Source organism: Acipenser ruthenus, chromosome 31 (genome assembly GCF_902713425.1).
Source record: "Acipenser ruthenus chromosome 31, fAciRut3.2 maternal haplotype, whole genome shotgun sequence".
Taxonomy (NCBI): Eukaryota; Metazoa; Chordata; class Actinopteri; order Acipenseriformes; family Acipenseridae; genus Acipenser; species Acipenser ruthenus.
This window is the reverse complement of record NC_081219.1, coordinates 402,656-428,982: the sequence shown is the minus strand read 5'-3', so window position 1 is coordinate 428,982 and position 26,327 is coordinate 402,656. Positions and strand designations below refer to the sequence as shown.

General features: G+C 38.4%; 1 protein-coding gene across 4 annotated transcripts in view; it reads right to left on the bottom strand.

The window, feature by feature from the left end:
• LOC117396812 (zinc finger protein 618-like) overlaps positions 1-22,761 on the bottom strand; it is a 40,535-nt gene extending 17,774 nt beyond the window's left edge. For 2 of the 4 annotated variants that reach the window (XM_033995012.3, XM_033995015.3), the window contains exon 1: positions 22,392-22,761. The gene's annotated coding sequence lies outside the window, so the exon portion shown is untranslated. The remainder of the gene's footprint in view (positions 1-22,391) is intronic. The other 2 variants (XM_033995013.3, XM_033995016.3) reach the window with 1 other exon arrangement.
• Between the last annotated feature and the right edge of the window lie 3,566 nt (positions 22,762-26,327).

Here is a 26,327-nt window from a genome sequence, read left to right as displayed (position 1 = left end):
GCTCTCTTTGAATACTCTGGAGTGTTTGCCGGGTTGTTACATTATATTATTATTACACAACGTACTTCAAAATGGCCTTTTGTAATTTGTGTTTATCTTGCTTAATCTGCACTGGCTGCGGGTGTATTGCAGCAGAAATTGATTACAGCGCAGTCTTTTTTTTTTTTTTTGATTAAGTGAATAATTTCAGTTGTGCTGCATTTAAGTATGCTTAAAATAAAAATGTAACAAAAGTTGTTGTAGATGACATTGCATGGGCTACATTTTTTGTACTGTACAGAAGTGTTTTACTAGTACAAATGCAAAATGTTATTTTTGTGGGACTATGTTGTAAAACAAATGTATAAATTGCTGTCCAGCACACACTATAATACTATGTTATTCTTTGCATTCTTTTTCTGAAGTAAATTTAACAAGTAAACAATGCCTGTTCATTTTTGTCATAAACACAACGTAAACGACATCTGTTCATTTTTTAAAATTTATAATTATAAAACAGTTGAAATATAGGCCGTGTCTGGTTCTAGTAGTTTACAATCGCTTTCCTGTACTATCTATTATTATCAGCATCCTACCAGTATCGGCCGATATGGGTAGATAACCATCGGCTATCGGCCAAGAAACTCTTTATCGATGCACCCCTAATAGAAACTCTTTATCGGTGCACCCCTAATAGAAACTCTTTATCGGTGCACCCCTAATAATAACCTCTTTATCAGTGCACCCCTAATAATAACCTCTAGGACTGTCTTAGGATCTCTGACCCAAATCCTTGCAGCGTTGACAAGAGCAAGTCTGGAAAGTAGTGATGAAAAAAACAAATCCTCACTGTCAGGTTTTTAACACTACAATCTGGCGTCCGTTTGCGTTACATTATATCATTTAAATTTAAAGATAGACTCGAATTCAAATTCCAGTATATTGTAAAACAGCCAAAAGCAAAAGAAATGCTGAAGTTCAGCTGAAAGAATGTGCACTATCTAGTGGATTATCTAGTGGGAGCAAGGGGAAGTTCAGCAGGTTATGCAGAGGGGAGGCAGGCTGCTGTTGCAATATGGATGGGAAACGTGTTGTCACAAGCCACGTACAGGCAGGGATTGCTTTGAGAATGGTTGATGCACAAAGACATGCTGTCACAATTCATGAAGTTTCCAATACCAACAATGAAGAGCTTGAAAAGCAAGGGGTGCAAACCAAACTAACGTTTGGCAACTGACAGCCATAGAGTTCTATTCAAATAATGTAGAACAGAGAATGGAGCCGCTGTGCATGTACAGGACATATAGGACAATGGAAAAAAAGGAAAATGAACATATTTTGAATTTAATTTTATATACCATACCTAATCTATTCAAATGGATGACCTGATTAAATATCAGATTGCTAAACACTTCACTGCAGTATATTGCAGATGAAATGTAGAAGTGCAGGAGAATCCCCCACCGCACAAAACCTCACATTTAAAACACATAACAGGCTACAGGGCTGCTACGATTACATTGAAAACCGATTCTTCAATCGATTCCATTCCTCATTATATACACTGATATAAATACTGGATAATCCATTCAATAATTACATTTGTGTAACACGCATAGTTCACAACATTTAAGTTTATCAACGAAACTGCACCGATCGCCCTGCCTGCTATTTACAGTATTTCTGCCACAGACAAGCAGTAGGCGTGCTCTTCTTTACCTGCTCGTGTTAACCAGCATCTGATTTGCTGGTCCCACCCTACCAGAGAATCAGTTTTGAAAATGCTTTGTAAGTACGCCCCTCTGTGTATTCGGTGTAAACAAACAGAAAAAGCACGGCGCCTTGAATCCAGAGCAGAACGACAGGCTTGTATTCCTGGCAAACAGCCTGGAAATAAACTGTGCACACTGAAGAAAACTGACTGGATATAGCGTGTGCTTCTTTGGAGTTTCACAATGAACGGTCATATAATTAATATTCAATAATATTAAAATAAATAAATAAATAAATAAATAAATAAACAAACAAACAAACAAACAAACAAACAAACAAACAAACAATCACAGATGTTAAACACAGTTTTGGAGTAACGATCAGCTTGACCTATAGCGAGTCTGCATGTTGTGGTGAGTAAATCGATGTATTATTATTATTATTATTATTATTATTATTATTATTATTATTATTATTATTATGTTTTAGGCAGGGATTTCCACATTGTGTGTTTCACAGATATAGTGAAGGTTAGGTGGTACAGTATTAACAAGATGCAATGTGTGATGCTGCAGCTGTCACTGAATAAAAAAAAAAAAAAAGACTTTTAATAAACTCGTGTCTAGTTTATATAGATTACATTCCACAGTACTGTAATCTGTTTAATAAATATTTTAGTAGCACTCCTGTAGTATGTTAAGCTTGCTTTCGAATTGTGTGTTTTTTTCTCCTGACGGTTTCTAAAGGCAGTCCTAATGGAACCGTGTCAGATGTTGGGTCCTAGGTTGCACAGACCAAACAAGCGCACACATTTACCATACATGTCTCTATAGAGGGGTTTTAAATGCCACATTTCCATGTGTAAACAATTTGTGACATTGAGATTTATTAACACCTATTACTTAGAAACGTGCATACCAGTGCCTTATGCAAGATTGATCAATCAGGATTTAATAATGTGTGCGACAGTTTTAACAAATATCTTATATAAGATAATAAATATCTTAAGAGGGTTTCTTTACTAAAAGGACTTGCTTTCCAATAACATTAAAAATACATACCATTTGTATTCCTATTGGATTTTCTCGGTACATGCATTGATCTTTTATATCAATCCAAAATGTGAAACAATAAGCAAGGGATCCATCACCATTGTTTGTTTCACATGTTACACATTTAAAAGAAAGATTTGACAACTACAGCCAGCGATATTTTACCAGAAAAATAAAAAGCTAGTCTCTACAGTACAAGAATGTCTTCGTGCATCCTCCGTCTGTCAATGTGCTGCTCTCTTCACAGGTCAAATGAATCTTTCACAAGCTGTGTTACTGGACATCTTCAGTGTTACAATGAAACATGTACATCCCATTCCTGGAGAAAAACGTGGTTCATTTATTTTTTTAAAGGGGCGGTGCTTTAGCCTAATCAGTGTTTTAAAAATGATTAGTGTTGGTGAATATTGTATGTTCCACACTTATTCTACCATAACTTATTTCACACTCTCACATCTTGTGCACTAAGTATTCAGTACATGTTTAATTGAAGCGATACTGCCGCTATAGGCACTCCCCTAGTGCTTTGATATTATACCTTGCTCCAATGCACGGCAGCAGCATCATTGATAAAGAGGTGCTACATATAACGATCTGGTAGTGGATTTTAATACAACTTTAATAGGCCTTATACAAAACCAAAAAGATCACATTTCACAGTGACATTTAATGTGAAATTTATAGTATTCAAACACTGTCAAACGTTTAGGGGTGCAACAATTAAAATCGATGCATCGATTATTGATCATCTGTCCTTAATTTTCCCAAGCTTTGATTACATGTTGGTGAATCGATGCATCAAATTAGGACCCTTTTTTAAGTCTCCTGTTGCCGGTTTGCATTAAAACTTGACCGTGTGAGTGCGCTTCTTTTAGTGCTAGTACGGTAGATTAGCACGTTGCTAGGATACACACTTTAGGCCTCTACATTCGCGTTGGACAAGCCAAATCAGAAATAGGCCTATTGTAGTCACGTTTTCTTGATGTAAAACGTAAGGCAAAACGTGTTTTTTTTGTTTGTTTGTTTTTTAATCTATTAAATATACCAATTACCTTCTTTTGTTTCAAAGCATGTTGTGTTTGGATTATATGGCAATATTATATAAAAAGAAGCAGAATTTAGTACGATAGTTCATTTAGTCTGGATGATTTGTGAGATTAATTCAAATGCTTTGCTTTTGGGCATAATGTTAACAGTAATTAACAACCATAATTCAGATAGAAATGACTTCTGTTAAAATAGTCTTCTTTATTATTATTACAATGTTAAAGTGACATCTGATACAGGACGCACACATACTCTTTTCAGTTGTTAAACTCAAATCCTTTGTATTTCTTTTTTTATACAAAAGTGAGTGAAATCTTGGAAATGGATGTAGACACACATTTGGTTAGGCACTGTATTTCCTTAAAACATGCAGTATGTCATGCACGGAAAATACAAATCTGCGAGTATCTGTAAATTGTTTGGTTGTGTATGCAAACAGCATTTACGTGTAGCTATGTAGGTCAGCGAATGAGATTTGTATTTTGTAGCTGAGCGACCATGTAATTGAACAGAGCGTATGTTACTGTAAACTCAGTTGTGATCTTCATACATACAGCGCTTGTTAATTTATTTTTTGAAAAAAAAAAAGCTGGCTGCATCTTCCAAAAATAGTAATACGTACATTTTATTTCTTGAACAATTAGTCTGTACTCACTCTAAACATTGCTAAACATTTTTTTTTATTATTTCATGCAAACTGTATATAAAATGAGTTGTTTTGTAGTTGTTTTTTTTTTTATCTTCGTGATGCCCCGCATCTTGGACACGGTGCTGCCTGTGTGATTTGACTTTAACAGTTTTTTTGCTTGTTTTTATTTTTAACCAATAACCAACCGACACCAATTTAAATGTGTCGTTCTTATTATTGAAAAAAAATTTATATATATATATTATATAATATATATTAAGACACTGTCTGTTTCGCTATGTGGCCGGTGTGAAAGCCTGCATCGTACAGTACTGTATTCTAGAAAAATAAATGTTACTTTGGTGTGAAAGTTTTGTGCTCTAAAGTAACATTTAAACTTGTCAGCAGTCAAAAGCAAAAAACAACAACATCTGATAGTGCGTGAATGCCACCTGCCAAACCTTTGCATTCCTGGCTAGTGAACGAACCTTTGAACACAGCCCTAAAGATTATATAATGCCCTAGTCAGACCCCACCTACAATACGGTGTGCAGTTTTGGTCACCTCACTACAAAAAATACATCATTGCACTGAAGAAGGAGAAGGGCAATGAGGCTGATTCCAGGACTGAATGACATGCGCTGTGAGGACAGGTTCAAATAATGGAAGCTCTTCAGCCTAGAAAAAAGAAAGGGAAGAGTGACTTGATTGAAGTCTTTAAAATTGTAAACGGTCTGGATAAAGTTAACCCAGGACACTACTTCAAATCAAAACACAGAGAGAACAACAAGACAGCATAAATGGAAGTTGAGAAAGTACGTTTAAAACAGAAAGCACGTTTTTACAGAGTTATAAATGCACGGGATAGCCTACCAAATGAAGCAGTAGCATCTAAAACACTGGGAACATTTACAAAAAATACCAGCTTTTGTGTTTTTACAAAATGGTGTGAATGGTGTGGAGGCTGTGTGGTCCAGTGGTTAAAGAAAAGGTCTTGCAACCAGGAGGTCCCTGGTTCAAATCCCACCTCAGCCACTGACTCGCTGTGTGACCCTGAGCAAGTCACTTAACCTCCTTGTGCTTTCGGGTGAGATGTAGTTGTAAGTGACTCTGCAGCTGATGCATAGCTCACACACCCTAGTCTCTGTAAGTCGCCTTGGATAAAGGCGTCTGCTAAATAAACAAATAATAATAACTTACTGCAGTGGAAAAATCAGTAAAAGTATTTTTTATAGTTTCTAAATATAAATTAGATAATATTCTCTAGAGTGTCCTGAACCAAAATACCATTTCAAGTCTCTACTACTAAAAACTGATTTTTTGATGAATTTTATAAGATAGAAAGGCAAAAAGTCAGCTAAAAATGTGTACAAATAAATACATAAATAAAATCACAAAATCACTCAGATGAAACAATGCCTTGTAATTCGAGACTCCACATCAGTGATGAATTTCAAATCCACTCTTAAGACACACAGCTTTTTTACAGGGATCCTGTGGACTTGTTTTTGTAAGTCTTGTTTTTATGATCTTAGGAATTGGTTTTTATTTGTATCGTACCTGTTTTGAATGTATTTTTCAATTGACTTTATTTTGTTTTATTATTACAATAATATGTTCCTGATTTTGTTTTTCCATATTGTGCAGCACCCAGAGACACACCTTGGTGTGACGGGTGCTATATCAAATAAAAAATATTAATTATTGTTATTTTGTCCAAACATCAGTACAGGAGGTACTGTGTAGTCCCCTCAGGTCATAGAACAACAAGTTTGTATACATCTCTCTCTTTAAAAACACCAAGTGGAATACATAATATAAAATGCTAAAAAAAAAAAAAAAAAAGTTTATGGTTTCTGAAGCGCTTTATAATGTTCCCCAGAATGGTCCAAGATGCTACTGTTTGATTTCTAATGGAAAAACACTAGTCCTGGGGGAGCAGCCCACTGAAAAACGCTCGGTCCTTCAAGGGTTAAAAGAGCAGGCAGCACCCGGCACAGTTCACAGAGTTACTCTATTACAAACGAAAAGGAATAATTGAGTAAGGCATTGCGATTGAGATCAGGGTTGTGCACGACTGTCTAAGCAGGTTGTAATCAATGTGCCGATCCTGTATGCGAGCCTGTACCGACACGCAAAAAAAAAAAAAACACGTCCTTAGACAAATAACATTTAAAAAGGAAAATACTCCAAAGCCGTTAACTTTCTTGTGTACTGTTCACATGACAATGATGTTTTAAATTGCCTATCAGTGCGTCTGTACTGGCTTTTCTGTGACCTGTAAATGTACAGTAGGAGGTGGGACAAAGTCAGTGTTTCACTGTTATGTTAATTTAGGTTGCTAAAATCTAGTTTTCAGCATTGGAAGTAAAATACCAAAAAATAGATGACAAAGCAAAAGCAGCAAAGTATATTTTGGCTGAGGATCGTGTCAAGAAATTTCCCAAAGAAAACTTTACATGCAAATGGAGATAAAATGTTTTGCACATCTTGTAAGGCGACTGAAGAAAATACAATCTATCGCTATTTAGCTTCAGAATCACACATTAAACGAAAGGCTACTACAGAGGCTGCTGAACAGAACGTAAAACAAACAACAGCTTTCAGAAAACAAACTTGAAAGTCAGCGCAGACAAAAAGTATTCCTGTCGGTTGTAGCCAAGTTAAATCCGTACTACAGGTACGATCTAGCACAGCCACCTCACTTCAAACAGCCTGCTGCTTACTTTTTAAAACGCAGTTCGAATTTTAGACCGGAATAGGCACGCTTTCTTTCTTTTGACTCAGTTCTAATAAAATACATTCCTGGATGGGACAAACAAGACAATGGACGTGCTGCATAATGGCCTTTATTAAAGAATGACAGATGCCCTTGAGGGTAACCAAGTGTTGGGACTGTTTCTAACCGATTTCCACATCTGTATAACTTGGCAAAGCATTGCTTTACACTTCCAAGCAATTCAGTGGATGCAGAACGTGCAGGCTCAATGTATGTAAGTCTTCACAATACAAAGACAGAGAATGTCTGCAGAACCTGCTGGGGGATGTTGCATGCTTGCCTTTAACACATGACAGCATTGTGTTTAGTAAGGAAGCGCCATTATTTTTAGGCTTTTATAGTGCTCTGAAATATCTACTTAGGTTTATTTAATGTTTAACAAGTTCTGTGAAATCCTAATTTTATTGCATAACCTGCCCGGGAAAAATATGTAAATTCTCCGCGATTTAAGTAGACCCCTACTCATGACATACACCGATACTGCAAACCACATTACATCAGAAAGGAACTTGATAGTCCCAAGAAAAGTTTTAAAAATACACGGAGAAAAATAACTGGAGCTGCTGGCGCTCCATTGCCTTCTACACTCTGGTAGAGCTGGAAAGCACACACACATTAGAGGATCGCTTTCCTCAACCAAAAGTCAAATATCATGAACCGTGCCAAAAATTACATATCTGGTGTCTATACAGTAGTCTCCGGCTAAGAGAACACCCCTCGGGAATCAAGCGGAGTGTTCTCTTAGCCGAAGTGTTCTTTAAAAGACGGAGTTGACCACCAGACACAATATGAATGTCATGACACACGTGCATCAACACTTGAAATGAATAGAATAAGTAAGAGAAAAGCAATAGGCAAGTGTACGTTAATAAACTATAATAATAAAGTAACAGACAAACTAACGTTAATAAACTAACTGTCAAACTAAATTAACACAGCACCCCAACACACGTTACAAAATGCAGTAGCAGCTCTAGATTAATTATTAAGACCTGTACAGGAGCAATATTCAAGACATGCGCATTATCTAACAGAATGGTACAGCAGCTCACCAGAACGGAAAACACCAAATTGCTCGGCGACTTGTGTCTGATTCAGGTTTTTTTCAGGAGCTTGAACAATTTCCCTTTTTGTATTAAGAGAAACAGCGGCACTTTTCACCATTTGTTTACATGCCATTTTGTAGCGATGAGGTGCTTGTGGGCAATGATATGACGACTGTTCTGGAAAGATTGAATAAACCAATCAGTGTGCCTCAAGACACTCTCGTGATGACAAGTCACATTCCAAAAGATTGAATAAACCAATCAGTGTGCCTCAAGACACTCTCGCGATGACAAGTCACATTTGAAAAGACTGAATAAACCATTTCAATTGAAGTTTGATGATGAGTTATAGGACTGCTACGATTAAAATCTAAAACCGATTTTTCAATGGATTCCATTCCTATATACATCGAGATACATACTGGATAATCCATTAAATAACTACATTTTTGTAACGGGCATAGTTCACAACATTACAATGCCTTGCATAAGTATTCACCCCCCTTGGACTTTTCCACATTTTGTAGTGTTACAACCTGGAATTAAAATGGATTTAATTGGGATTTTTACCATTTGATTTACACAACATACTTAACACTTTGAAGGTGCAAAATATTTTTTTTTGTGACACAAAAGTTAATTAAACAAAAAAAGACATGTGTTGGTTGCATAAGTATTCACCCCCGAGTAGAAGCACCTTTGGCAGCAATTACAGCTGTGAGTCTTTTTGGGTAAGTCTCTACCAGCTTTGCACATCAGGATCCTGCAATTTTTGCCCATTCTTCTTGGCAAAATTGCTCAAGCTCTGTCAAGTTGGATGGGGACCGTTGGTGAACAGCAATTTTCAAGTCTTGCCACAGATTCTCAATCGGATTGAGGTCTGGGCTTTGACTTGGTCATTCTAAGACATTCAGGTCCTTGTTTTTAAACCACTCCAGTGTAGCTTTGGCTGTGTGTTTAGGGTCATTATCCTGCTGGAAGGTGAACCTCCGCCCCAGTCCCTGGTCTCTTGCAGACTGAAACAGGTTTTCCTCTAGAATTTCCTTGTATTTGGCTCCATCATCTTGTCCTCAATCCTGACCAGTTTCCCAGTCCCTGCCGATGAAAAGCCACCACCATGCTTCACTGTGGGGATGGTGTTCTCTGGGTGATGAGCAGTGTTGGCTTTGCGCCACACATAGCGTTTTGCGCCAAAAAGTTCAATTTTGGTCTCATCAGACCAGAGAACCTTTTACCACGTTTGTTGTGTCTCCCACATGCCTTTTGGCAAAATCCAAAACAGGATATGATAGGGTTTTTTTTCCAGTAATGGCTTTCTTCTCGCCACTCTTCCATAAAGCCCAGCTTTGTGGAGCGTCCGGGTTATAGTTGTCCCATGGACGGTTTCTCCCATCTCAGCTGTGGATCTCTCCAGCTCCTTCAGTTACCATTGGCCTCTTGGTTGCTTCTCTGACTAATGCCCTCCTTACCTGGTTACTGAGTTTTGGTGGACGGCCTTCTCTAGGCAGTCGTGGTTGTGCCATATTCTTTCCATTTTTTAATAATGGATTTAACGGGGCTCCGGGGGATGTTCAAAGTTTGGGATATTTTTTTATAACCCAACCCTGATTGGTGCTTCTCCAGAACTTTATCCTGGACTTGTTTTGATAGCTCCTTGGTCTTCATGATGCCGTTTGTTTAGATATGCTCTCTAACAAACTCTGGGGCCTTCCAGAAACAGGTGTATTTAATCTGAGATCATGTGACACTTTAATTGCACACAGATGGACTCCATTCAACTAATTATGTGACTTCTGAAGGCAATTGGTTGCACCAGAGCTTATTTAGGGGTGTCACAGCAAAGGGGGTGAATACTTATGCAATCAAGACTTTTCAGTTTTTTATTTGTAAATAATTTTGGAAAATATGTAGATTTTTTTCCCCACTTCGACATTATGGACTATTTTGTGTAGATCAGTGACAAAAAATCCTAATTAAATCAATTTTAATTCCAGGTTGTAACACTACAAAACGTGGAAAAGTCCAAGGCGGGTGAACACTTATGCAAGGCACTGTATTTAAGTTTATCAACGAAACTGCACCGAAATCCTTGCCTTGCTATTTACAGTATTTCTGCCAAAGACAAGCAGTGGACGTGCTCTTCTTTTCATGCTTAAGTGTTAACTAGCATCTGATTTGCTGGTCCCATCCTGCCTGCCAGCGAATCAGTTTTGAAAATGATTTTTAAGTGCTCGCCCTCTGTGTATTTGTCATTGTGGGCATTCTCTCAAGTGGGCTCATTTCAACTCCAATGTGGCGGATATGGCTGAAGTTTCCAGTTCTCCTGAGTGAACCATCGCTACACCTCCAGGTAACAAAAGTATCTACTGCTGTTATTTTGGATTTTGGATGATCGGCTGCAAGAAATAAATACATGATTTGTAAAATAGGCAAATGCGAATACTGCTACCATTGAAATACCATAAACATGAAGGCCCCTCTGGAAAAATATCACCTGGTGGAATACAGTGAAACGAGCCGTACGGACGGATCACACTCTGGTGGAGTGCAGTGAAATGAGCCATACGGACGGATCACACTCTGGTGGAGTGCAGTGAAATGAGCCGTACGGACGGATCACACACTGGTGGAATACAGTGAAACGAGCCGTACGGACGGATCACACTCTGGTGGAGTGCAGTGAAATGAGCCATACGGACGGATCACACACTGGTGGAATACAGTGAAATGAGCCGTACGGACGGATCATACTCTGGTGGAGTGCAGTGAAATGAGAGGTACGGACGGATCACACACTGGTGGAATACAGTGAAATGAGCCATACGGACGGACCACACTCTGGTGGAGTGCAGTGAAATGAGAGGTACGGACGGATCACACACTGGTGGAATACAGTGAAATGAGCCATACGGACGGACCACACTCTGGTGGAGTGCAGTGAAATGAGCCGTACGGACGGATCACACACTGGTGGAATACAGTGAAATGAGCCGTACGGACGGATCATACTCTGGTGGAGTGCAGTGAAATGAGAGGTACGGACGGATCACACACTGGTGGAATACAGTGAAATGAGCCATACGGACGGACCACACTCTGGTGGAGTGCAGTGAAATGAGAGGTACGGACGGATCACACACTGGTGGAATACAGTGAAATGAGCCGTACGGACGGATCATACTCTGGTGGAGTGCAGTGAAATGAGAGGTACGGACGGATCACACACTGGTGGAATACAGTGAAATGAGCGAAATGAGTTCCCCTTTCAGGTAACACGGTAAGTTGCTGCATTGATGGCATGTCAGGTGATGTTGAGATGGTGCTCCGAGAAATGAAAATCAAGCGGAAAACTTGCATTGCAGCTTGATGAATGGACAGATATCAGTGGCCATGCGCAACTCTTGGCTAATGTAAGGTACGTTGACGGAGATAGTATCAAAGTACAACAAAGTTAATGATGTTAGAGGAATGGCAAGGGTGGTAAACAGCTTAAACCGAGGCGATCAGGGGGCAAGTTCATTAGGAGACAATATGGTGGTGTGCCTCAAAAAAATAATTAAAGGTATCAAGGTGTGCCGTGGCAGAGACAAGGTTGGGAACCACTGCCCTAAAGTATTGTTAGCACATTAACATACAGCTACAGTACGGCCACAAGCTTTCCATCACTCTACAGAATGAACACATTTTGCTTCATAACGTCGAATGAACCCTTCTGAATAATGTTACCATAACATAACGAAGTACATACCGCTTTGTAGTTTTCCACATACTTAACGAAAAACTGACAAATTCAAAAATGTCACATTTTTAAATCTAACATGAAATACTGTACTACTATTATGGCTTCGGGTCGACTCTTGCGATTTCATTTTGGAGTTGCTTTTGATTAGGCTACATGACTTTAAATAAAAGATCTAAATTATGTTTGTATAGTTTTTTGTTTTTTTTGGTCTCAATCCTACAATTCTAGGTGATGCAAAACATTTGGCCAGAGCTGTACACCTCCCCAAAAAAGCTGGAAATTGGAGTTAATGCCGTCATGAAAGGTGTAAGGAAAGAAAGGTAGTGAAGGAAGTCAAGTCTGCAGTTGTATCTAGAGGAGGCTGTGTGCTCCGGTGGTTAAAGAAAAAGGCTTGTAACCAGCAGGTCCCCGGTTCAAATCCCAGCTCACTCACTGACTGTGTGACCTTGAGCGAGTCACTTAACCTCCTTGTGCTCTGTCTTTCGGGTGAGACGTTGTTGCAAGCGACTCTGCAGCTGATGCATAGTTCACACACCCTAGTCTCTGTAAGTCACCCATAATAATAACAATATTGATCTAACCTTGATGCACTGTAAGACAATGCACAGTATACTGCTGCACAAAATGGCACCCTGTAAACACACATGATGCCACACACTACAGGGACAGCTACTGCATCTGGAACATTAAACTGTATTCATCACTTCATCTCCTGACTCATGCCTGCATACCATGCACTGCAATGCATCGCTGTCCTTATCTGTGTCACTTACTGCTCCAGTATTACAGCAGGGTTTTACTGTGGGCCAATAGGGGAGTGAAGCTGTTGTGTATAAAAGAAAAACATTGCTTAGCAGCCTGCAGAGCACTGAGCTTTATCAACTGCACGTACTCCCACGTTTATGTGGACAGATAGAATGGCTCATTAAGTTTGACACCCGAACCTACTGTACAAATCAAGACTATATGATGCCCTCACAATGACTGCAGTACAAAATTCAGCACATTGAAAATGTCATTCTGCTTTTGCATTTCACTTGGAGCCCTTCAAACCCAGAAACATCTGCAGTAAAACATAATAAAACGTAACACACAGAGAGCCGCAAAAACAAGCACAAGAAATCCTTCGCTTTTTATACATAAAGTAAATCAACCTGACATTGAACAGTATACAATCGACTTGAAAATGTATCTGCCAAACGAAGAATTCCATTAAAAAAAAAAATCAATATGTTAATGCACCACATTAAAATGTAATAACTGCGGCTATTGAAAAGCAGGCTTGAATTATAAGAATATAAACCCTATCAGAACCCTCTAAAATTAGAAATTCAGGGCAGCCTGAGGGCTGCAGCTAAGCTCTTGTACGCTGCGAGATTAAATTCTTGATGAAATTAACATTGCACTGCACACAGATACGAGGCAGTAAATCTTCTAAACTAGGATTAATGGTTTCATTAAACACAAGGAATAGACTTCCCTTCATAGCACAAGGTTTTATAAATGTACCTCTTATTTCTGGGCTGCCAGTCCAGGATCTCAGTGATACTGCAGTGCAAATCGAAAATCTTTGTTTAGAGGGGGGATATTAAATCTAAAGTATTAAAAGTGTAATGTAGAATTTGTAAAAGGCTTATCAATTCCTTTTCAGAAACATGAATCCTGCGACTGCATGAAGCACACAGCGCATGGCTTAATGCGACAGAGACACTCCGATGCAGACTTTCGGACCCCGAAACTGAGCCTTTGACTCGTTTTACTGACATGATGTCAGGTGGCTGAATCTTTCACTCTGAATTGTGAAATGAGTTCTAGTTGTTTTGAATGTTTTTTTCGTTATTTATTTGGGACTCAAACCCACACCTTCAGGAAAGACTGCGACAAAACCTTAAGACCACCCGGCCATCTTGACTCACTTCGAGGCAAAACCGTATTCATAGTTTGTGTTGCCTGATGACTATACTGTAGGGCTGCAACGAAGGGTACATTCTGACCTTCGAAGGCTCGGAACACATTACCGAAGGAAGGTTCCAACCTTCCATGGTACTCATTTACATCATTTACTGGTGACGTCACCAAAGCTACTTGTTTATATTTGATTGAAATATCCTATTATTGTAACAGGTAATCCATATAAAACATTCACGGGGGCCCTATGTCTTGTTCTAGTAGTTTACCTGCTTAACTCTTTCACTGCCTTCCTGCTCTGGAACACTGTGCTACCAGCCTGCCCAACCAAGATGGCTGCCAACATTCTAAAAGAGTCTGATCTGCAAAAAAAGCTCCTCTCTTCCTTTCCTGTCTTCTCCCTGTCAAAATATTGCACATTGTCCCTAAACTTGCACCTATAAGTATTTTATAATCAGATCAGTGTTGCTACATATGCAACTATAATTTATGTATGAATTGCAAATGTCAGGTTTTCCTCATATAAATGCATTAAAAAATGTTGTTTCTGCTTATTACCTTAAATATTATAGAAATATCTGAAGTAATAAAATAACATTTTATGCATATTAATGTTTACTCATTAAGCAAATGTTTGTATTTAATATTGATGTTTTATTTCTTTAGTATTAACTACTTCAGTGTAGGAATAAACATTTTTATAAACGTTAATGTTTAGCCTTTGGAAATTCTTATTCTTCTTATTAATTAATAATTTGGCCGACGTTTCGGTGTAAACTTACTTGTCACTGTTTGTAGATTAACTTTGTGTGGTAAAGTTCAAAGCAAGGGGCTGGGCATAGCGCTGGTTGATCTGAGCAGGTTCTGCTTTCTCCCTGACTTTTTAGGTCCTTGATCTGAACATCCTCTCTTTCTGTCAGAGCAGACTTTACTGTCACGCTTTGATTTTTCATGCTGTCCCAGGAAACATCCCCCTACAGTCTAGCAGGCACTCCTGGCATTGCCATCACTGGGGCTGGTACTGCGTTTCTTGCTGTAACTCTGTTCAGAAGCCTCTGCACAATCCTCTCTCTGAACTCAGCAGCCGTCGTGTTTGCGTTTGTGCTTTTCTTAAAAATGATGAACGCATTCACTAGCGCTACCTCCTTTGCATGGTGATGTACCACTTGACAGAGCGGTGCTGAAAGCTGTAATAAGAGCAGAGTTGGTCAGCTCTTTCTACACCTCCCATGTATCAATTATAATCCTCGACGCGCTCTGGTTTTCGGATTACTCAAAACCCTTCTGGCCCCTTGCTGTGGATTCTCTTTGAAATCACCGATGTGTCGTGCACGGTACAAAGCAAAGTAACTGTTCCTGCATCTTTGAAAGCTGAAAGAGGCCCTTTCTCCAAAAACAACGGGGGATCTCCCGGCTTCATTTTATTATTTTTGATTTCCTCTGACAGTGCCACAAGCGCCGGTGTTTTTTTTTTTTGTGCAGCATCTCAGAGAGCAGGGGAGGTGTAAAAGTTGTCAGTGTACACTACATGGCCCTTTCCTAGCAGTTTTGCTGTGTTCAGCAGCACCATGACTACACTGTAACCAATCCCCACATCTTTATCATAGAAATATGCTCCTCCAGGGTGTACACTTCCCACGCAGAAGTGTAGACTGTGTGCGAGTCAGCGAGGACAACATTTTTAATTCCAAAAAGGTGACGTTTGTTTGGAATGATATCATTGACTAATCCACAGCCAAATTTCGGAAAAGATAATACTCTCTTTGGAAATTTTCAATTAATTTATCCAGAAGGGAGCGGATTTTAAACAGGGGGTCGTAACCTGCCTGAGGCCTCTCAGAACAGAATTTAAAATCTCATAGGGTTTTCTGGACAACACTTTCGAAAAATTCGGTGACCAGGTAACTAACTGAACATTAGTACTCCAGTAATGAGAAATATGTGGCTTTATCACTAGACCCATTGCAATTTGGAGTCCTATAAATATTTCAGTTTGGTGTCGATTGGTAGGTTTCCAGTGGTGAAAGCAGGAATGGAGTGCTGGAGTACCGCTTGCTCTGTTTGTTTATCTTAATCTGCATTGGCTGTGGGTGTATTAGGCCGCATTTTGAAGTTGGAATTGATTACTGTGTCATCTTGTTTAGTAATAAATTCAAGTTTGACTGAATTTTAACCAGATATTTTCATGACAGCTTTTTGTTTTTGATTAAGTGAACAATTTAAGTTGGGCTGCATTTTTAAGCAGTGTATGCTTAAAAGAAGAATTTTACGAACATTGTTGCAGTTGACATTGCTTGCAAGCACACAATATAATACTACGTTACTCTTTGTATTTATTTTCTTAAGTAAATGTAACAAGTAAACAATACCTGTTCGTTTTGTCATAAATACAACAAGTACAACAACTAGTAGTTTGCCTGCACTGTATTTATTATCGGGTAGAGAACCATCGGCTATCGGTATCGGCCAAGAAAATCTTATCGGTGCACCCCTAATAGAAACTCTTATCGGTGCACCCCTAATAGAAAATCTTATCGGTGCACCCCTAATAGAAAATCTTATCGGTGCACCCCTAATAGAAAATCTTATCGGTGCACCCTTAATAGAAAATCTTATCGGTGCACCCCTAATAGAAACTCTTATCGGTGCACCCCTAATAGAAAATCTTATCGGTGCACCCCTAATAGAAAATCTTTGGACTGATCTGAAAAAACCTGTAGCCAAGCACCATGTATCCAGTCTGTCTGAGCTGAAGGAAATACACAAGACTGACTGTGCACAGATTTCACCAACAAGATATAACATACTGGTTAAGAATGATCATAAACAAGATGTAACGTAGTGGTTAAGAATGATCATAAACAAGATATAACACACTGCTAAGAATGATCATAAACGTCTGAAAGCTGTAACTAAAGAAGGACACACGACTAAGGCAGGGGTGTCATACTTTAAATGAAGTTTGTTTTTTTATAAAGATTATTTGTTAAATTAGTAGAAATTGTGTATTTGCTTTTTGTTCCATGAACCTCTTCTGCGCTATGGACGTAGCTGGCACATCATAAAAAGTGCTTTCCCTGTGCTACGGATGTACCTGGTACGTCATGATTAGGCAGAGGTCCAGTCGATGGCTTTAAATTTCATTATGTTACACGGATAAAATGTATTTGATGTGACGCAGTTGTTAAATGTAATTTACAGCCTATTTGAACGCAAGCGGTGGCTCTCTTTGGCTTGTACTGTGAAACATCCCGATTGAATTTAAAACAATCTGTGTGTAACTTTTGTTTTCTTTTCAATGAGGATTGATAATAGAAAAGGTTTACCTTTGATTAGTAGCTGTTTTATAGAGCTGTGCTTCATGAAATCAGCTTTGAAATTTCATCTGACTCTTTGTCTACATCTTGTTTTGTTGATGGTAGAGGAAGATACATCCTGCTCCTGACTGATCACATGACACCATTGTAATGTATCGAGTGTGTGGGAGGTACTAGTTGCAACCTTTTTTTTTTTTTTTTCTGTCCAGTGGTGTAAACTCAGCGATCAGAGGGTAAATATAAACATTAGGAACCACATGTTTTTTGTATATAGTTAGTGTGTGTGAAACCTTGTGTCTCAGATTTGTTGTGTCTGGTTTAGTTGGTTGGATAGAAACTGTAAGGCTAGTGACTTTGCGCATAGGATTGATCTATTTTACATATTTTTCGAATACTGCATCTTATTTTTGTAATCCCAGTATTCATCTTTCTTACTTTATAATTTTATATTAGATCTAATTCTACCGTCCCCCAAAAAACATTTATTCATCATTGTATTATTACTTGTACTGTAACACTTGAAATGTATTTGTTTACGACTGTAAGTCGCCCTGGATAAGGGCGTCTGCTAAGAAATAAATAATAATAATAATAAAAATAATCATTGTATATTTCATCTGATTTGTTGCCTGTTCATTTGATTTCTAAATTTATTTTTTAGGATATATGTTTCTTCATCTGTCCCCATTTCTCTCTACGAGCGTAGGGGGCCAATACTTAGTAAGCGTAGGGAGCCAATACTTTTGCCTTCGACTGTATATAGAAATCCCACACCGACAGAGCTATTTTTCCAGTTGCTAATTTAGAAACTGTGTCACACAAATGGTAAGCGAGTAAATCAGTACAAGACAAAACACACTTCAATACATTTTTCTAATTTCTATCAATTGTGTCATTCCTGGCCTTTGAATAGATGCAAAGAAATGTTTGTTCAGATGTTTGTCCCAACACTACTTGCAGAACAAAAAATAAATAAATCACTGATACTGTATAACCTACTGAGAGTTTACAAAAAATGAAACTCGCTAAAACAATTCCTGAACTGCCTTAAACTCAAGCCAATATTTATGACCATATATTTAGATGGTCAAAAACAACAACAAAAAAACATGAGCAAAGATCACGACCCTTTCAAAAAACACATGGATTTCTATCGTGTGTAACAATGCCATCTCAGAAAAAAAAGTAGAAAGCCTTTAAAATCTGCAAAAATATGTGCAAAACTTGATACTTTTTTCAGGTTAGTAGTTTAGAAATGTTCACAATACTTACAAGTTGTTTTCGCTCGTCTGAGTTTTCTTTTTTGTAATCACTCAGGTAACACAGCTGCGTTGGGGAGAGTATGGAAGGCCATCTGGGTCAAAAACGCACACGTAGTACACGTATTGATTTGGACCAATCAGAATACATAAAACAGTAAGCGTTCTAAATAAAAGTGAATTAAACTGCACATTTGTTAGGTAAGGGCTGGTCATTTTACAGCAGTCCCTTGTCATGCCAACGCAGTCGTTTGTAAGGACTTCGTATTCACAGCGTAAAAAGAGCCTTCAGCATAACATCTATCCACACATGAAATACACTTTGTAAAACAAGGAGTAAGGGAATTTGAGAATACGGCTGCGAGGGATGTTCTTCTGTGGTGTAAATAGACAGAATGCTGACGCTCCACGGTTCCCAGGAGTCTCAGGAACACTGGGATTGTCACTGGGAAACACTACAATTCTTAAATGTTCCTGGTTTTGCTATTGTACATTTTTAGAGTACCATACAAAACTAATGCAGTGTGATCAGCAAGTTAACAGCCGAGTAATGTCTTAGGATGTGTAAACACCATTCAAAAATCAAATAAACAATCTTATGGATTGTGTGTTTCACAATCTGTTTAATTTCCTGGACCACGTCTACTTATTTATTTCTTTATTATTTTTTCTCTGTGTAGCCTTATAGTACCAGGGCTTTTAGTTACTATGCCTCTCGTTATGGAATTCTATTTCACAGACACAATAACTTTTTTAAATCTAAGTACAATGGTAATTAAAACAGGATTCGTTTATCCAACTTATTACATTACCGCCCTTACTCTGGTCCCACCGCAGTCTTACACGTGACGGATTACTGTACTGTATATGCAGGTTAGAAACTCCCGCTCATCCAAGGCAAATTAAATCCGATGAGGACTAGATCAAAAAAACAGGCCACGTTTTACCAAACATTTTAAAACTAATAAACAAACAATTACCATAATGAGCATTAACATAATATGTTGCTCAACACATAACACAATGTATTCATAATAAAGGTGCGTTCTTACCTATAAACAACAGTAACTCGTTTAATGCTTGGGACTCGCTGTCTGTAGCTTGGTGTTGTTTATATTATCGTCAGCATATTTTAAGTGACTGGAAGCTGAAGTTACATTTTGAAAACGCCCTTTTCTTATGCCAATACAGTACTATAGTACCATTTTAATAGCAAAACATTCACTGGCGGCTGACAAACCAGACATTCAAATACATTTATACAAAGCCCCCCAGCTTTATTGAAAAGGTCTGTGCTTCCCTTGCTTTTCTTTTGTATTTTTTATTCTTTCATTAGTATCCAGCCTATAGTAGATTCAGCGTCCGTCAGTTCCGGCAGATTCTACTGTACTTGCTGAAGCGGTTTTCTCCCACTTCGAATTAAAAATATATATCTACATATATATATATTTAACCACCTAGCTAACAGTTCCATCCTGAGGGTTACAGTGAAACGTACGGTCTTTAAATTGAGACTTTAGTGAAGACCGTGTGAGTACATTGTAGGTAGCAATTCATAGTTATTTAATCGCTCACAGGCTGTAACCCTCAACTCCACAAACCAGCCAGCATTTTTGTAAATAGCAACACATATTTGTGTCATCGGTGTGAGTTTCAGGCGGAGCTTGGTAGTCGGCAAGGCGACACGCTGAGAGAATTGTTCTGCTGTGCTGTCAGTGTCAGTTCCTCAACACGCAGTACAGTAATCGCTCAGTAAAGAGGTGCAACCTATAGGACTGTTTACTAAGGTGCCTTTGTTAAAAAATATATATATCTAAATTTATAACAGTGTTTAATTTTTAGGAAAATAAAATGTAAGCCTAATATTTTTAGGCACCTCAACTGTTGTTGATTCCAATAAAATAATGATTGTGATTGCGCATACTGCATGTGCTCTGTGAATCAGATCAAATAATAATGATTGTGACTGCACATACTGCATGTGCTCTGTGAATCAGACCAAATAATAATGATTGTGATTGCACATACTGCATGTGCTGTGAATCAGATCAAATAATAATGATTGTGATTGCGCATACTGCATGTGCTCTGTGAATCAGATCAAATAATAATGATTGTGATTGCGCATACTGCATGTGCTCTGTGAATCAGATCAAATAATAATGATTGTGATTGCGCATACTGCATGTGCTCTGTGAATCAGATCAAATAATAATGATTGTGACTGCACATACTGCATGTGCTCTGTGAATCAGATCAAATAATAATGATTGTGATTGCGCATACTGCATGTGCTCTGTGAATCAGATCAAATAATAATGATTGTCACTGCACATACTGCATGTGCTCTGTGAATCAGATCAAATAATAATGATTGTGATTGCGCATACTGCATGTGCTCTGTGAATCAGACCAGTAACATTCCCAGTCTTTGTGGCATGGAGCGACCCAGTACTGCACTATCAAAAGAAACCAATTAGAAGTTGCTTGGATAATTTGCCACAACCAATTTACAGCAGCTCAAGACTTCTTCAGTACACCACATATCAATCAATAAATAAATACAAAATCAATCAATAAATCAATCAATATACACACATCCATGTTCTGCATTCAGCACTACCCCCCCCCCCCCATCAAATATACATTCCACTTTGCTTTAATAGTGAACAGCCAGACCCCCCCCCATCAAATATACATTCCACTTTGCTTTAATAGTGAACAGCCAGACCCCCCCCCCCCATCAAATATACATTCCACTTGCTTTACCTTTTCTTCGCTCACTTTCTCTATCTAAATCCAATCCTTAAATTCATGATTTTACATGAGATACTGTTCAGGAGCAACTAGTCCTTTATCTGTGCTGTCTGGTCACTCTATTGCACCCACCATTGTAAATATGTACATTACAAATAACAACACTGTGCCAAATCAACAAATCCTGGCTGATTTCTAAAAGTGTGGTACAGGAATTCACAAGTCTGCAGTGTGATTTCTAATTGCAATTCTGTATCTGCACTGAAATCACAAAGGTTAATAGGCAATACTTCCAGCTACAATTATAGACTGAGATTGCCAGTGACTACCACGACAAAATTATTTAAACACATGAAAACAACATAAAACGATGTATAATGCAATTATAAATCGCACTGGGTTTAAAAACTTGGAAAAACTTTTTTTTTTTTTTTTTAAAGGTATAATTTAGCTCATCAAATGCACAACTATATATCTTTCTCGTCACGAAAATAAAAGTAATACAATTTTACCAAAAAAAAAAAATTATAATTTGCAAATAATTAAAAAAAAAAAAAAAAAAAAAAAAAAAAAAGAAATTAAAAAAAATCTCAGATATCTCCGACAGAGGGCGCTATTTTAATAAAATAAAATTACCTTTTTTTTTTTAAATGCAATCCTCCACTAAGATTATTTTATTAACTTAAAGTATATAACAGTTGTAAGTGAAAAACGAATGCACAGATACTTATTCAATATTTGAACCACAATATGCACCATTGCCCATTTTCCAGAAATGAAAAATTGTCTTAAAAAAATTGAAAAAAAAAAAAAAAGGAAAAATCTGCAGCTGAAGATGGCTGCTGTTAATTTGTGGTTTTCTGAACTCGACCACTGCGACTACTTTCATTCTCATTTTGAAATAATTCTCCGCGTCTGACACTAGTGAAGCACATACCCGCGTTTCAACTTTAAATGCTGAAAAACTCCAAAGTTTTTTTGTTTTGTTTTTTCCCCCAAACTAAAATTCACACAAGAAAAATAACCCAGGAAAACGCTTCCCGAAATTAAAACCGCTTCGACGTTGTTTTTAATTAATGTTTTTTTTTTGTTTGTTTTTTTAACAAAGAATTATAAATTAAATTTTTTTTTTTTTTAAATAATGAAGTAGATATGCTGGGTTACCTTCCCAAAGGATGCGGTTCATGCGGTCCGCGCTGCCTGGATCGCGATCAATCTCCCCACGCCAGGATGACGGCACAAGTGCAGAGGGGGCTCTGTGAGGACACCGAAAAAGGGCCGGTCCTGATAGTTATTCTGGTCACCCAGCAAGGATGATAAATGGCTGAGGATCTGCTGTTTTTTTCACCGTGTCTGGACACGGTGGATCAAAAGCAATGCTGAAAAGCTGCGCTGTGTGACTGTGTGTGCTTCAGTATGCCCTGGTTCAGACCCCGGTCCGCCATCACAAAACAGGCAGCTCCACCACAGCTTCAGCACTGTTCACATCAAAAAGCAGAGAGACAAAAGGGCTGAACGACCATAACATTACACAGGAATCGAAGATTTTATCACCTGTGGTTTCTAATCATTCTTTTTGTTTGGTTTTGTTTCGTTTATTTATTCATTTTACATTTTTGTTGAAGTTTTTTTTTTAAATTTTATTTCTGTTACTTTGTAGTCCCATTTTGTGCAGCCTTTGTCTCAGTGTTCATGAAGTTGGAGTAGCCCCTTTTTCTGTTGGTTAGATGAGAATCAACCGCCCATTTTCTCTTTTAATGCATTACTGCTGTTGGTGTACAAAGTGTTTGAAATGAAAAAGTATGTGCCTTAGAGCAATAGAACCTGTCTGTTTGCAGTAGCAGGCCTAGGGGACGAGGACGGGCTGGTGCACACCTTGCATCACAGAGCTGTCTGTAACCACAGCCTGCCGTGAGTCATGGCTCAATGCACATACAGTACTTCATATAGCAGGCCTATGGGACGAGGATGGGCTGATGCACCCCTTGCATCACAGAGCTGTCTCTAACCACAGCCTGCCATGAGTCATGGCTCAATGCACATACAGTACTTCATATAGCAGGCCTAGGGGACGAGGACGGGCTGGTGCACACCTTGCATCACAGAGCTGTCTCTAACCACAGCCTGCCATGAGTCACGGCTCAATGCACATACAGTACTTCATATAGCAGGCCTAGGGGACGAGGATGGGCTGATGCACCCCTTGCATCACAAAGCTGTCTGTAACCACAGCCTGCCTCAGTCATGGCTCAATGCACATACTTCATCCACAAATACATTTCCTAGAAGTGTAATATGAAATATTTGCAGTGGTTTGTCCCAAAATGTTCATTGAAATAACAACATTTATATTTTAATTAGGCTCTAAAACATAATGGCAATGCTGGCTAATATCTCAGTTAATGCATTGGCACCTGTTTTGTATTGAGGTTTGCTTCACTGTATTTATTTTAACTTTGAAAATGTAAATCCAGTTAAAAGCTAACAGCTGCTACTATATTCACAATATCAACACACTCACTGATATATAGATTAAAATTGCATATACTGTGCTTACCTGGGTAAAACTTAAATTTAATGCATTCACACGATACACTGGCACAATGACATTTGAAGTCATTCTCAATTCTATTGCTCGAATGTTTGAGTTTGAATCCCTTTTGCCCGTTGGCTTTCTCTGTCTCTAAGTGACTGTGTTTTATCTCCTGATTCCAAAGTGTTGTGTTGCTTTCACCTTTTGTCTTTACTGGCTCTGTTAGCTCTACAGAATGCAATGTCAAATATGTCAGTAACATACACCCCCCGTCACGGCTGCACATTCAGATCAGAGCAGCAATACGACATTGCAGGTGATGACCATGACCTATATCAACAGTATATCCAGAACAGTGTAGAGTATGAATTAGCAATGAAACATTTCATCACAATTTGATAGTAGAGTCCAGATACATATACCATTTACAGTATGACATACAAAAGCTCAGACAGACAGCTATCCTCCTCATATAACCCCAGTATCTAGTCAATAACTCTACTACATTATGTAAGTAGCAGGTTTCATAACAGTTGTACGAGCGGTTCTTTAGATGCATGGGAACATGTGAAGTGTGACATGCGATTCCTCCACTGCATCCCCTTCACAGAGGATTTCAACACACATGTGAAGTGTGACATGCGATTCCTCCACTGCATCCCCTTCACAGAGGATTTCAACACACATGTGAAGTGTGACATGCGATTCCTCCACTGAATCCCCTTCACAGAGGATTTCAACACACATGTGAAGTGTGACATGCGATTCCTCCTCTGCATCCCCTTCACAGAGGATTTCAACACACATGTGAAGTGTGACATGCGATTCCTCCACTGCATCCCCTTCACAGAGGATTTCAACACACATGTGAAGTGTGACATGCGATTCCTCCACTGCATCCCCTTCACAGAGGATTTCAACACACATGTGAAGTGTGACATGCGATTCCTCCACTGCATCCCCTTCACAGAGGATTTCAACACATTTGGAATTTCAATCTCATTGTGGAATGAGGAAGTCCGGCCGATCATGAGTCAGCAGTGAATTTACCTGGAAATGTACCTGGAGACCTTTAAACATTATAACCACGAAACAATACTTACTGAACACAGCACCCCATACACCACTCTACAACGTGAGGGGAAAAGCAATGTGATCTGGAGACTGGTTACTGTTAAAAGATGAAAACAGTTTGAAAAATAAATGGAGAAAACATCAAACTCTTTGGGGAAATGAAGGTGTGAAATGTTTGCAGTAACATTTACCTTGCAATACTGAAATGATCTCTGTCCTTGGTTCACTGCTTATGTAACAACCCTGCAGTATATTGAATGCAAACCGAAGCATGTCTGTGTAAATATCCAGAAACCATATGACTATAGCTACTATTGCGACTGCATTCAAAATAATTGTATTTAAAATTCCTAAAACACATGGTGGAAATAACTGTGTAGAATTAGAGCTTGTGTGTGTGTGTGTGTGTGTGTGTGTGTGTGTGTGTGTGTGTGTGTGTGTGTGTGTGTGTGTACGTTTATAGTGCTTGCTGAGTCAAAAAAAGTCCCCACAAAGAAGGGAGCCTACCTTACACTGGCCAAGTCCCTGTAATGTTTAAATAGATATTTCAAACATAAAAATGCAGCAGTATTTGCTTCAGCCCCTGTAACTCTCATTATTATGTTAATGTGTTGACCCCCAGGTCCCTCTGGACTTTAAGATAGGAGATCTACAGTGTATGGAGGTCAATGAAAAGTCCTCAAAAACTACAAGCGTGTGTGTATTTTTTTTAATTGGTTTAACTTACTGTATGTAGATATATGGCCTACTGACGTATATGACAGTTTCAACACTGCAGATCATTGATTCACCTGTGGTAACTTCATAGTCGGCCAGAAAATTCAGACTTTCAAATAAATTTACAAAACGTCTCGCGACATAAAAAAAAAAAAAAAAAAAATTCTGACGCTGGGTGAAATTTTATAATTTACTGTCTCCTGCCCTTGAAAATAATTTGTAGTTTACAATTTATAAACGGGGTATTTTTCGTTTTATTTTTTTTAAATTTTCTTTCTGTTGTCAGAGAGGCAGAGTTGACAGCAGTGGGGAAAAAAATGAATCTTGTGTTGCTCAACCGACAGGATTTAAATCAATGAAATTCGTTTATGTGTAGACAAATAACAAATGTTGATGCGAGACAAAAAAAATAAAAATAAGTGACCCATTTTTGTGAACAAAAATAAAGTAACCCCAGGATACAGAATGTAAGGGAAATGATATCTCTGACACAATGGTTTGTGGATGATGCAAAAGGGAATAGTGTTTGTAACATGGAAGAAATGTGTTGTTAGCAGTTCATCAAATAAGGCAGTAGGTTAAAACAAGCGTGCCCACAAAATGCCCTCTCTCAGTACAGCACCATTGTAACGTGACTTGACAGCTGTGTACCAAATGTGAAGACAAAGGGGTGTGCTACCTACATATATACACACACATCAACACGTGGCTATATGTCTGTGGCTGATTCTCCGGTCCACTGCTTTTTTACATGTGGTTTCACATGACCTCGATCT